This window comes from Phyllobates terribilis, unplaced genomic scaffold, assembly GCF_046119375.1.
Source record: "Phyllobates terribilis strain yellow unplaced genomic scaffold, ASM4611937v1 Scaffold_13__5_contigs__length_258822181, whole genome shotgun sequence".
Classification (NCBI taxonomy): domain Eukaryota; kingdom Metazoa; phylum Chordata; class Amphibia; order Anura; family Dendrobatidae; genus Phyllobates; species Phyllobates terribilis.
Window position 1 is genome coordinate 68,187,935 of NW_027362773.1, and position 14,936 is coordinate 68,202,870.

A 14,936-nucleotide genomic window follows, 5' to 3' on the forward strand; every position below is an offset into this window, starting at 1 on the left:
AGTAGTACACTGGATGTGGACATCGCAGGAGAATTTGCCGGACACACAGATGGGGATCAGCTGACGTTACTGAACCCCAATAATACTGGAGCAAGCGTTGACTGTGCAGACGGCACTTTTGAACAGCAACTGGCGGTGTTGGAGCCCAGGGTAAATACTAAAAACAGAGGAGCCAGAGGTGTAATTGGAGCAAGTTTTAAATTAGTAGTACAGAGGATGTGGACAGAGCAGGAGAATTTGCCGGACACACAGCTGGGGATCAGCTAACATTACTGAACCCCAATAACACTGAAGCAAGCGTTGACTGTGCAGACGGCACTTCTGAGCAGCAAATGGCGGTGTTGGAGCCCAGGGTAAATACTAAAAACAGAGGAGCCAGAGGTGTAATTTGAGCAAGTTTTAAATTAGTAGTACAGTGGATGTGGACAGAGCAGGAGAATTTGCCGGACACACAGCTGGGGATCAGCTGACGTTACTGAACCCCAATAACACTGGAGCAAGCGTTGACTGTGCAGACGGCACTTCTGAGCGCCAACTGGCGGTGTTGGAGCTCAGGGATAATACTAAAAACAGAGGAGCCAGAGGTGTAATTGGAGCAAGTTTTAAATTAGTCGTACAGTGGATGTAGACAGAGCAGGAGAATTTGCTGGACACACAGCTGCGGATCAGCTGATGTTACTGAACCCCAATAACACTGGAGCAAGCGTTGACTGTGCAGACGGCACTTCTGAGCAGCAACTAGCGGTGTTGGAGCCCAGGGTAAATACTAAAAACAGAGGAGCCAGAGGTGTAATTGGAGCAAGTTTTAAATTAGTAGTACAGTGGATTTGGACAGAGCAGGAGAATTTGCCGGACACACAGCTGGTGATCAGCTGACGTTACTGAACCCCAATAACACTGGAGCAAGCGTTGACTGTTCAGACGGCACTTAAGAGCAGCAACTAGTGGTGTTGGAGCCCAGGGTAAGTACTAAAAACAGAAGAGCCAGAGGTGTTATTGGAGCAAGTTTTAAATTAGTAGCACAGTGGATGTGGACAGAGCAGGAGAATTTCCCGGACACACAGCTGGGGATCAGCTAACATTACTGAACCCCAATAACACTGGAGCAAGCGTTGACTGTGCAGACGGCACTTCTGAGCAGCAACAAGCGGTGTTGGAGCCCAGGGTAAATACTAAAAACAGAGGAGCCAGAGGTGTAATTGGAGAAAGTTTTAAATTAGTAGTACAGTGGATGTAGACAGAGCAGGAGAATTTGCCGGACACACAGCTGGGGATCAACTGACGTTACTGAACCCCAATAACACTGGAGCAAGCGTTGACTGTGCAGATGGCACTTCTGAGCAGCAGCTGGTGGTGTTCTAGCCCAGGGTAAATACTAAAAACAGAGGAGCCAGAGGTGTAATTGGAGAAAGTTTTAAATTAGTAGTACAGTGGATGTAGACAGAGCAGGAGAATTTGCCGGACACACAGCTGCGGATCAGCTGATGTAACTGAACCCCAATAACACTGGAGCAAGCGTTGACTGTGCAGACGGCACTTCTGAGCAGCAAATGGCGGTGTTGGAGCCCAGTGTAAATACTAAAAACAGAGGAGCCAGAGGTGTAATTTGAGCAAGTTTTAAATTAGTAGTACAGTGGATGTAGACAGAGCAGGAGAATTTGCCGGACACACAGCTGGGGATCAGCTGACGTTACTGAACCCCAATAACACTGGAGCAAGCGTTGACTGTGCAGACGGCACTTCTGAGCGCGAACTGGCGGTGTTGGAGCTCAGGGTTAATACGGAAAACAGAGGAGCCAGAGGTGTAATTGGAGCAAGTTTTAAATTAGTAGTACAGTGGATGGGGACATCGCAGGAGAATTTGCCGGACACACAGATGGGGATCAGCTGACGTTACTGAACCCCAATAATACTGAAGCAAGAGTTGACTGTGCAGACGGCACTTCTGAGCAGCAACTAGCGGTGTTGGAGCCGAGGGTAAATACTAAAAACAGAGCATCCAGAGGTGTAATTGGAGCAAGTTTTAAATTATTAGTACAGTGGATGTGGACAGAGCAGGAGAATTTGCCAAACACACAGCTGGGGATCAGCTGACATTACTGAACCCCAATAACACTGGAGCAAGCGTTGACTGTGCAAACGGCACTTCTGAGCAGCAAATGGCGGTGTTGGAGCCCAGGGTAAATACTAAAAACAGAGGAGCCAGAGGTGTAATTGGAGCAAGTTCTAAATTAGTAGTACAGTGGATGTGGGCAGAGCAGGAGAATTTGCCGGACACACAGCTGGGGATCAGCTGATGTTACTGAACCCCAATAACACTGGAGCAAGCGTTGACTGTGCAGATGGCACTTCTGAGCAGCAGCTGGCGGTGTTGGAACCCAGGGTAAATACTAAAAACAGAGGAGCCAGAGGTGTAATTGGAGCAAGTTTTAAATTAGTAGTACAGTGGATGTGGACAGAGCAGGAGAATTTGCAGGACACACAGCTGGGGATCAGCTGACGTTACTGAACCCCAATAACACTGGAGCAAGCGTTGACTGTGCACACGGCACTTCAGAGCAGCAACTAGCGGTGTTGGAGCCCAGGGTAAGTACTAAAAACAGAAGAGCCAGAGGTGTAATTGGAGCAAGTTTTAAATTAGTAGTACAGTGGACGTGGACAGACCAGGAGAATTTGCCAGACACACATCTGGGGATCAGCTGACGTTACTGAACCCCAAAAACACTGGAGCAAGCGTTGACTGTGCAGACGGCACTTCTGAGCAGCAACTGGCGGTGTTGGAGCCCAGGGTAAATACTAAAAACAGAGGAGCCAGAGGTGTAATTGGAGCAATTTCTAAATTAGTAGTACAGTGGATGTGGACAGAGCAGGAGAATTTGCCGGACATGCAGCTGGGGATCAGCTGACATTACTGAACCCCAATAACACTGGAGCAAGCGTTGACTGTGCAGACCGCACTTCTGAGCAGCAACTGGCAGTGTTGGAGCCCAGGGTAAATAATAAAAACAGAGGAGCCAGAGGTGTAATTTGAGCAAGTTTTAAATTAGTAGTACAGTGGATGTGGACAGAGCAGGAGAATTTGCCGGACACACAGCTGGGGATCAGGTGACGTTACTGAACCCCAATAACACTGGAGCAAGCGTTGACTGTGCAGATGGCACTTCTGAGCAGCAACTGGCGGTGTTGGAGCCCAGGGTAAATACTAAAAACAGAGGAGCCAGAGATGTAATTGGAGCAAGTTTTAAATTAGTAGTACAGTGGATGTGGACGGAGCAGGAGAATTTTCCGGACACACAGCTGGGGATCAGCTGACGTCACTGAACCACAATAACACTGGAGCAAGTGTTGACTGTGCAGACGGCACTACTGAGCAGCAACTAGCGGTGTTGGAGCCTAGGGTAAATACTAAAAACAGAGGAGCCAGAGGTGTAATTGGAGCAAGTTTTAAATTAGTAGTACAGTGGATGTGGATAGAGCTGGAGAATTTGCCGGACACACAGCTGGGGATCAGCTGATGTTACTGAACCCCAATAACACTGGAGCAAGCGTTGACTGTGCAGATGGCACTTCTGAGCAGCAACTAGCGGTGTTGGAGCCCAGGGTTAGTACTAAAAACAGAGGAGCCAGAGGTGTAATTGGAGCAAGTTTTAAATTAGTAGTACAGTGGATGTGGACAGAGCAGGAGAATTTGCCAGACACACAGCTGGGGATCAGCTGACGTTACTGAACCCCAATAACACTGGAGCAAGCGTTGACTGTGCAGACGGCACTTCTGAGCGCCAACTGGCGGTGTTGGAGCTCAGGGTTAATAAGGAAAACAGAGGAGCCAGAGGTGTAATTGGAGCAAGTTTTAAATTAGTAGTACAGTGGATGTGGACAGAGCAGGAGAATTTGCCGGACACACAGCTGGGGATCAGCTTACGTTACTGAACCCCAATAACACTGGAGCAAGCGTTGACTGTGCAGACGGCACTTCTGAGCAGCAACTGGCGGTGTTGGAGCCCAGGGTAAATACTAAAAACAGAGGAGCCAGATGTGTAATTGGAGCAAGTTTTAAATTAGTAGTACAGTGGATGTGGACAGAACAAGAGAATTTGCCGGACACACATCTGGGGATCAGCTGACGTTACTGAACCCCAATAACACTGGAGCAAGCGTTGACTGTGCAGACGGCACTTCTGAGCAGCAACTGGCAGTGTTGGAGCCCAGGGTAAATACTAAAAACAGAGGAGCCAGAGGTGTAATTGGAGCAAGTTTTAAATTAGTAGTACAGTGGATGTGGACAGAGCAGGAGAATTTGCCAGACACACAGCTGGGGATCAGCTGACGTTACTGAACCCCAATAACACTGGAGTAAGCGTTGACTGTGCAGACGGCACTTCTGAGCAGCAACTAGCGGTGTTGGTGCCCAGGGTAAATACTAAAAACAGAGGAGCCAGAGGTGTAATTGGAGCAAGCTTTAAATTAGTGGTACAGTGGATGTGGACATCGCAGGAGAATTTGCTGAACACACAGCTGGGGATTAGCTGACATTACTGAACCCCAATAACACTGGAGCAAGCGTTGACTGTGCAAACGGCACTTCTGAGCAGCAAATGGCGGTGTTGGAGCCCAGGGTAAATACTAAAAACAGAGGAGCCAGAGGTGTAATTGGAGCAAGTTCTAAATTAGTAGTACAGTGGATGTGGGCAGAGCAGGAGAATTTGCCGGACACACAGCTGGGGATCAGCTGACGTTACTGAACCCCAATAACACTGGAGCAAGCGTTGACTGTGCAGATGGCACTTCTGAGCAGCAGCTGGCGGTGTTGGAACCCAGGGTAAATACTAAAAACAGAGGAGCCAGAGGTGTAATTGGAGCAAGTTTTAAATTAGTAGTACAGTGGATGTGGACAGAGCAGGAGAATTTGCAGGACACACAGCTGCGGATCAGCTGATGTTACTGAACCCCAATAACACTGGAGCAAGCGTTGACTGTGCACACGGCACTTCAGAGCAGCAACTAGCGGTGTTGGAGCCCAGGGTAAGTAATAAAAACAGAAGAGCCAGAGGTGTAATTGGAGCAAGTTTTAAATTAGTAGTACAGTGGATGTGGACAGACCAGGAGAATTTGCCAGACACACATCTGGGGATCAGCTGACGTTACTGAACCCCAAAAACACTGGAGCAAGCGTTGACTGTGCAGACGGCACTTCTGAGCGCCAACTGGCGGTGTTGGAGCTCAGGGATAATACGGAAAACAGAGGAGCCAGAGGTGTAATTGGAGCAAGTTTTAAATTAGTAGTACAGTGGATGTGGACAGAGCAGGAGAATTTGCCGGACACACAGCTGGGGATCAGCTGACGTTACTGAACCCCAATAACACTGGAGCAAGCGTTGACTGTGCAGACGGCACTTCTGAGCAGCAACCGGCGGTGTTGGAGCCCAGGGTAAATACTAAAAAAAGAGGAGCCAGAGGTGTAATTGGAGCAAGTTTTAAATTAGTAGTACAGTGGATGTGGACAGAGCAGGAGAATTTGCCGGACACACAGCTGGGGATCAGCTGACGTTACTGAACCCCAATAACACTGGAGCAAGCGTTGACTGTGCAGATGGCACTTCTGAGCAGCAACTGGCGGTGTTGGAGCCCAGGGTAAATACTAAAAACAGAGGAGCCAGAGGTGTAATTGGAGCAATTTCTAAATTAGTAGTACAGTGGATGTGGACAGAGCAGGAGAATTTGCCGGACACGCAGCTGGGGATCAGCTGACATTACTGAACCCAAATAACACTGAAGCAAGCGTTGACTGTGCAGACGACACATCTGAGCAGCAACTAGCGGTGTTGGAGCCCAGGGTAAATACTAAAAATAGAGGAGCCAGAGGTGTAATTGGAGCATGTTTTAAATTAGTAGTACAGCGGATGTGGACAGAGCAGGAGAATTTGCCGGACACACAGCTGGGGATCATCTGACATTACTGAACCCCAATAACACTGGAGCAAGCATTGACTGTGCAGACGGCACTTCTGAGCAGCAACTGGCGGTGTTGGAGCCCAGGGTAAATACTAAAAACAGAGGAGCCAGAGGTGTAATTGGAGCAATTTCTAAATTAGTAGTACAGTGGATGTGGACAGAGCAGGAGAATTTGCTGGACACGCAGCTGGGGATCAGCTGACATTACTGAACCCCAATAACACTGGAGCAAGCGTTGACTGTGCAGACCGCACTTCTGAGCAGCAACTGGCAGTGTTGGAGCCCAGGGTAAATACTAAAAACAGGGGAGCCAGAGGTGTAATTTGAGCAAGTTTTAAATTAGTAGTACAGTGGATGTGAACAGAGCAGGAGAATTTGCCGGACACACAGCTGGGGATCAGGTGACGTTACTGAACCCCAATAACACTGGAGCAAGCGTTGACTGTGCAGATGGCACTTCTGAGCAGCAACTGGCGGTGTTGAAGCCCAGGGTAAATACTAAAAACAGAGGAGCCAGAGATGTAATTGGAGCAAGTTTTAAATTAGTAGTACAGTGGATGTGGACGGAGCAGGAGAATTTTCCGGACACACAGCTGGGGATCAGCTGACGTCACTGAACCACAATAACACTGGAGCAAGTGTTGACTGTGCAGACGGCACTACTGAGCAGCAACTAGCGGTGTTGGAGCCTAGGGTAAATACTAAAAACAGAGGAGCCAGAGGTGTAATTGGAGCAAGTTTTAAATTAGTAGTACAGTGGATGTGGATAGAGCTGGAGAATTTGCCGGACACACAGCTGGGGATCAGCTGATGTTACTGAACCCCAATAACACTGGAGCAAGCGTTGACTGTGCAGATGGCACTTCTGAGCAGCAACTAGCGGTGTTGGAGCCCAGGGTAAATACTAAAAATAGAGGAGCCAGAGGTGTAATTGGAGCATGTTTTAAATTAGTAGTACAGCGGATGTGGACAGAGCAGGAGAATTTGCCGGACACACAGCTGGGGATCATCTGACATTACTGAACCCCAATAACACTGGAGCAAGCATTGACTGTGCAGACGGCACTTCTGAGCAGCAACTGGCGGTGTTGGAGCCCAGGGTAAATACTAAAAACAGAGGAGCCAGAGGTGTAATTGGAGCAATTTCTAAATTAGTAGTACAGTGGATGTGGACAGAGCAGGAGAATTTGCTGGACACGCAGCTGGGGATCAGCTGACATTACTGAACCCCAATAACACTGGAGCAAGCGTTGACTGTGCAGACCGCACTTCTGAGCAGCAACTGGCAGTGTTGGAGCCCAGGGTAAATACTAAAAACAGGGGAGCCAGAGGTGTAATTTGAGCAAGTTTTAAATTAGTAGTACAGTGGATGTGAACAGAGCAGGAGAATTTGCCGGACACACAGCTGGGGATCAGGTGACGTTACTGAACCCCAATAACACTGGAGCAAGCGTTGACTGTGCAGATGGCACTTCTGAGCAGCAACTGGCGGTGTTGAAGCCCAGGGTAAATACTAAAAACAGAGGAGCCAGAGATGTAATTGGAGCAAGTTTTAAATTAGTAGTACAGTGGATGTGGACGGAGCAGGAGAATTTTCCGGACACACAGCTGGGGATCAGCTGACGTCACTGAACCACAATAACACTGGAGCAAGTGTTGACTGTGCAGACGGCACTACTGAGCAGCAACTAGCGGTGTTGGAGCCTAGGGTAAATACTAAAAACAGAGGAGCCAGAGGTGTAATTGGAGCAAGTTTTAAATTAGTAGTACAGTGGATGTGGACAGAGCAGGAGAATTTGCAGGACACACAGCTGGGGATCAGCTGACGTTACTGAACCCCAATAACACTGGAGCAAGCGTTGACTGTGCACACGGCACTTCAGAGCAGCAACTAGCGGTGTTGGAGCCCAGGGTAAGTACTAAAAACAGAAGAGCCAGAGGTGTAATTGGAGCAAGTTTTAAATTAGTAGTACAGTGGACGTGGACAGACCAGGAGAATTTGCCAGACACACATCTGGGGATCAGCTGACGTTACTGAACCCCAAAAACACTGGAGCAAGCGTTGACTGTGCAGACGGCACTTCTGAGCAGCAACTGGCGGTGTTGGAGCCCAGGGTAAATACTAAAAACAGAGGAGCCAGAGGTGTAATTGGAGCAATTTCTAAATTAGTAGTACAGTGGATGTGGACAGAGCAGGAGAATTTGCCGGACATGCAGCTGGGGATCAGCTGACATTACTGAACCCCAATAACACTGGAGCAAGCGTTGACTGTGCAGACCGCACTTCTGAGCAGCAACTGGCAGTGTTGGAGCCCAGGGTAAATAATAAAAACAGAGGAGCCAGAGGTGTAATTTGAGCAAGTTTTAAATTAGTAGTACAGTGGATGTGGACAGAGCAGGAGAATTTGCCGGACACACAGCTGGGGATCAGGTGACGTTACTGAACCCCAATAACACTGGAGCAAGCGTTGACTGTGCAGATGGCACTTCTGAGCAGCAACTGGCGGTGTTGGAGCCCAGGGTAAATACTAAAAACAGAGGAGCCAGAGATGTAATTGGAGCAAGTTTTAAATTAGTAGTACAGTGGATGTGGACGGAGCAGGAGAATTTTCCGGACACACAGCTGGGGATCAGCTGACGTCACTGAACCACAATAACACTGGAGCAAGTGTTGACTGTGCAGACGGCACTACTGAGCAGCAACTAGCGGTGTTGGAGCCTAGGGTAAATACTAAAAACAGAGGAGCCAGAGGTGTAATTGGAGCAAGTTTTAAATTAGTAGTACAGTGGATGTGGATAGAGCTGGAGAATTTGCCGGACACACAGCTGGGGATCAGCTGATGTTACTGAACCCCAATAACACTGGAGCAAGCGTTGACTGTGCAGATGGCACTTCTGAGCAGCAACTAGCGGTGTTGGAGCCCAGGGTTAGTACTAAAAACAGAGGAGCCAGAGGTGTAATTGGAGCAAGTTTTAAATTAGTAGTACAGTGGATGTGGACAGAGCAGGAGAATTTGCCAGACACACAGCTGGGGATCAGCTGACGTTACTGAACCCCAATAACACTGGAGCAAGCGTTGACTGTGCAGACGGCACTTCTGAGCGCCAACTGGCGGTGTTGGAGCTCAGGGTTAATAAGGAAAACAGAGGAGCCAGAGGTGTAATTGGAGCAAGTTTTAAATTAGTAGTACAGTGGATGTGGACAGAGCAGGAGAATTTGCCGGACACACAGCTGGGGATCAGCTTACGTTACTGAACCCCAATAACACTGGAGCAAGCGTTGACTGTGCAGACGGCACTTCTGAGCAGCAACTGGCGGTGTTGGAGCCCAGGGTAAATACTAAAAACAGAGGAGCCAGATGTGTAATTGGAGCAAGTTTTAAATTAGTAGTACAGTGGATGTGGACAGAACAAGAGAATTTGCCGGACACACATCTGGGGATCAGCTGACGTTACTGAACCCCAATAACACTGGAGCAAGCGTTGACTGTGCAGACGGCACTTCTGAGCAGCAACTGGCAGTGTTGGAGCCCAGGGTAAATACTAAAAACAGAGGAGCCAGAGGTGTAATTGGAGCAAGTTTTAAATTAGTAGTACAGTGGATGTGGACAGAGCAGGAGAATTTGCCAGACACACAGCTGGGGATCAGCTGACGTTACTGAACCCCAATAACACTGGAGTAAGCGTTGACTGTGCAGACGGCACTTCTGAGCAGCAACTAGCGGTGTTGGTGCCCAGGGTAAATACTAAAAACAGAGGAGCCAGAGGTGTAATTGGAGCAAGCTTTAAATTAGTGGTACAGTGGATGTGGACATCGCAGGAGAATTTGCTGAACACACAGCTGGGGATTAGCTGACATTACTGAACCCCAATAACACTGGAGCAAGCGTTGACTGTGCAAACGGCACTTCTGAGCAGCAAATGGCGGTGTTGGAGCCCAGGGTAAATACTAAAAACAGAGGAGCCAGAGGTGTAATTGGAGCAAGTTCTAAATTAGTAGTACAGTGGATGTGGGCAGAGCAGGAGAATTTGCCGGACACACAGCTGGGGATCAGCTGACGTTACTGAACCCCAATAACACTGGAGCAAGCGTTGACTGTGCAGATGGCACTTCTGAGCAGCAGCTGGCGGTGTTGGAACCCAGGGTAAATACTAAAAACAGAGGAGCCAGAGGTGTAATTGGAGCAAGTTTTAAATTAGTAGTACAGTGGATGTGGACAGAGCAGGAGAATTTGCAGGACACACAGCTGCGGATCAGCTGATGTTACTGAACCCCAATAACACTGGAGCAAGCGTTGACTGTGCACACGGCACTTCAGAGCAGCAACTAGCGGTGTTGGAGCCCAGGGTAAGTAATAAAAACAGAAGAGCCAGAGGTGTAATTGGAGCAAGTTTTAAATTAGTAGTACAGTGGATGTGGACAGACCAGGAGAATTTGCCAGACACACATCTGGGGATCAGCTGACGTTACTGAACCCCAAAAACACTGGAGCAAGCGTTGACTGTGCAGACGGCACTTCTGAGCGCCAACTGGCGGTGTTGGAGCTCAGGGATAATACGGAAAACAGAGGAGCCAGAGGTGTAATTGGAGCAAGTTTTAAATTAGTAGTACAGTGGATGTGGACAGAGCAGGAGAATTTGCCGGACACACAGCTGGGGATCAGCTGACGTTACTGAACCCCAATAACACTGGAGCAAGCGTTGACTGTGCAGACGGCACTTCTGAGCAGCAACCGGCGGTGTTGGAGCCCAGGGTAAATACTAAAAAAAGAGGAGCCAGAGGTGTAATTGGAGCAAGTTTTAAATTAGTAGTACAGTGGATGTGGACAGAGCAGGAGAATTTGCCGGACACACAGCTGGGGATCAGCTGACGTTACTGAACCCCAATAACACTGGAGCAAGCGTTGACTGTGCAGATGGCACTTCTGAGCAGCAACTGGCGGTGTTGGAGCCCAGGGTAAATACTAAAAACAGAGGAGCCAGAGGTGTAATTGGAGCAATTTCTAAATTAGTAGTACAGTGGATGTGGACAGAGCAGGAGAATTTGCCGGACACGCAGCTGGGGATCAGCTGACATTACTGAACCCAAATAACACTGAAGCAAGCGTTGACTGTGCAGACGACACATCTGAGCAGCAACTAGCGGTGTTGGAGCCCAGGGTAAATACTAAAAATAGAGGAGCCAGAGGTGTAATTGGAGCATGTTTTAAATTAGTAGTACAGCGGATGTGGACAGAGCAGGAGAATTTGCCGGACACACAGCTGGGGATCATCTGACATTACTGAACCCCAATAACACTGGAGCAAGCATTGACTGTGCAGACGGCACTTCTGAGCAGCAACTGGCGGTGTTGGAGCCCAGGGTAAATACTAAAAACAGAGGAGCCAGAGGTGTAATTGGAGCAATTTCTAAATTAGTAGTACAGTGGATGTGGACAGAGCAGGAGAATTTGCTGGACACGCAGCTGGGGATCAGCTGACATTACTGAACCCCAATAACACTGGAGCAAGCGTTGACTGTGCAGACCGCACTTCTGAGCAGCAACTGGCAGTGTTGGAGCCCAGGGTAAATACTAAAAACAGGGGAGCCAGAGGTGTAATTTGAGCAAGTTTTAAATTAGTAGTACAGTGGATGTGAACAGAGCAGGAGAATTTGCCGGACACACAGCTGGGGATCAGGTGACGTTACTGAACCCCAATAACACTGGAGCAAGCGTTGACTGTGCAGATGGCACTTCTGAGCAGCAACTGGCGGTGTTGAAGCCCAGGGTAAATACTAAAAACAGAGGAGCCAGAGATGTAATTGGAGCAAGTTTTAAATTAGTAGTACAGTGGATGTGGACGGAGCAGGAGAATTTTCCGGACACACAGCTGGGGATCAGCTGACGTCACTGAACCACAATAACACTGGAGCAAGTGTTGACTGTGCAGACGGCACTACTGAGCAGCAACTAGCGGTGTTGGAGCCTAGGGTAAATACTAAAAACAGAGGAGCCAGAGGTGTAATTGGAGCAAGTTTTAAATTAGTAGTACAGTGGATGTGGATAGAGCTGGAGAATTTGCCGGACACACAGCTGGGGATCAGCTGATGTTACTGAACCCCAATAACACTGGAGCAAGCGTTGACTGTGCAGATGGCACTTCTGAGCAGCAACTAGCGGTGTTGGAGCCCAGGGTAAATACTAAAAATAGAGGAGCCAGAGGTGTAATTGGAGCATGTTTTAAATTAGTAGTACAGCGGATGTGGACAGAGCAGGAGAATTTGCCGGACACACAGCTGGGGATCATCTGACATTACTGAACCCCAATAACACTGGAGCAAGCATTGACTGTGCAGACGGCACTTCTGAGCAGCAACTGGCGGTGTTGGAGCCCAGGGTAAATACTAAAAACAGAGGAGCCAGAGGTGTAATTGGAGCAATTTCTAAATTAGTAGTACAGTGGATGTGGACAGAGCAGGAGAATTTGCTGGACACGCAGCTGGGGATCAGCTGACATTACTGAACCCCAATAACACTGGAGCAAGCGTTGACTGTGCAGACCGCACTTCTGAGCAGCAACTGGCAGTGTTGGAGCCCAGGGTAAATACTAAAAACAGGGGAGCCAGAGGTGTAATTTGAGCAAGTTTTAAATTAGTAGTACAGTGGATGTGAACAGAGCAGGAGAATTTGCCGGACACACAGCTGGGGATCAGGTGACGTTACTGAACCCCAATAACACTGGAGCAAGCGTTGACTGTGCAGATGGCACTTCTGAGCAGCAACTGGCGGTGTTGAAGCCCAGGGTAAATACTAAAAACAGAGGAGCCAGAGATGTAATTGGAGCAAGTTTTAAATTAGTAGTACAGTGGATGTGGACGGAGCAGGAGAATTTTCCGGACACACAGCTGGGGATCAGCTGACGTCACTGAACCACAATAACACTGGAGCAAGTGTTGACTGTGCAGACGGCACTACTGAGCAGCAACTAGCGGTGTTGGAGCCTAGGGTAAATACTAAAAACAGAGGAGCCAGAGGTGTAATTGGAGCAAGTTTTAAATTAGTAGTACAGTGGATGTGGATAGAGCTGGAGAATTTGCCGGACACACAGCTGGGGATCAGCTGATGTTACTGAACCCCAATAACACTGGAGCAAGCGTTGACTGTGCAGATGGCACTTCTGAGCAGCAACTAGCGGTGTTGGAGCCCAGGGTAAATACTAAAAACAGAGGAGCCAGAGGTGTAATTGGAGCAAGTTTTAAATTAGTAGTACAGTGGATGTGGACAGAGCAGGAGAATTTGCCAGACACACAGCTGGGGATCAGCTGACGTTACTGAACCCCAATAACACTGGAGCAAGCGTTGACTGTGCAGACGGCACTTCTGAGCGCCAACTGGCGGTGTTGGAGCTCAGGGTTAATACGGAAAACAGAGGAGCCAGAGGTGTAATTGGAGCAAGTTTTAAATTAGTAGTACAGTGGATGTGGACAGAGCAGGAGAATTTGCCGGACACACAGCTGGGGATCAGCTTACGTTACTGAACCCCAATAACACTGGAGCAAGCGTTGACTGTGCAGACGGCACTTCTGAGCAGCAACTGGCGGTGTTGGAGCCCAGGGTAAATACTAAAAACAGAGGAGCCAGATGTGTAATTGGAGCAAGTTTTAAATTAGTAGTACAGTGGATGTGGACAGAACAAGAGAATTTGCCGGACACACATCTGGTTATCAGCTGACGTTACTGAACCCCAATAACACTGGAGCAAGCGTTGACTGTGCAGACGGCACTTCTGAGCAGCAACTGGCAGTGTTGGAGCCCAGGGTAAATACTAAAAACAGAGGAGCCAGAGGTGTAATTGGAGCAAGTTTTAAATTAGTAGTACAGTGGATGTGGACAGAGCAGGAGAATTTGCCAGACACACAGCTGGGGATCAGCTGACGTTACTGAACCCCAATAACACTGGAGCAAGCGTTGACTGTGCAGACGGCACTTCTGAGCAGCAACTAGCGGTGTTGGTGCCCAGGGTAAATACTAAAAACAGAGGAGCCAGAGGTGTAATTGGAGCAAGCTTTAAATTAGTGGTACAGTGGATTTGGACATCGCAGGAGAATTTGCCGAACACACAGCTGGGGATCAGCTAACATTACTGAACCCCAATAACACTGGAGCAAGCGTTGACTCTGCAGACGGCACTTCTGAGCAGCAAATGGCAGTGTTAGAGCCCAGGGTAAATACTAAAAACAGAGGAGCCAGAGGTGTAATTGGAGCAAGTTTTAAATTAGTAGTACAGTGGATGTGGACAGAGCAGGAGAATTCGCCGGACACACAGCTGGGGATCAGCTGACATTACTGAACCCCAATAACACTGGAGCAAGCGTTGACTGTGCAGACGGCACTTCTGAGCAGCAACTAGCGGTGCTGGAGCCCAGGGTAAGTACTAAAAACAGAAGAGCCAGAGGTGTAATTTGAGCAAGTTTTAAATTAGTAGTACAGTGGATGTGGACAGAGCAGGAGAATTTGCCAGACACACAGCTGGGGATCAGCTGACGTTACTGAACCCCAATAACACTGGAGCAAGCGTTGACTGTGCAGACGGCACTTCTGAGCAGCAACGAGCGGTGTTGGAGCCCAAGGTAAATACTAAAAACAGAGGAGCCAGAGGTGTAATTTGAGCAAGTTTTAAATTAGTAGTACAGTGGATGTGGACAGAGCAGGAGAATTTGCCGGACACACAGCTTTGGATTAGCTGACGTTACTGAACCCCAATAACACAGGATCAAGTGTTGACTGTGCAGACGGCACTTCTGAGCAGCAACTAGCGGTGTTGGAGCCCAGGGTAAATACTAAAAACAGAGGAGCCAGAGGTGTAATTGGAGCAAGTTTTAAATTAGTAGTACAGTGGATGTGGACAGAGCAGGAGAATTTGCCGGACACACAGCTGGGGATCAGCTGACGTTTCTGAACCCCAATAACACTGGAGCAAGCGTTAACTGTGCAGACAGCACT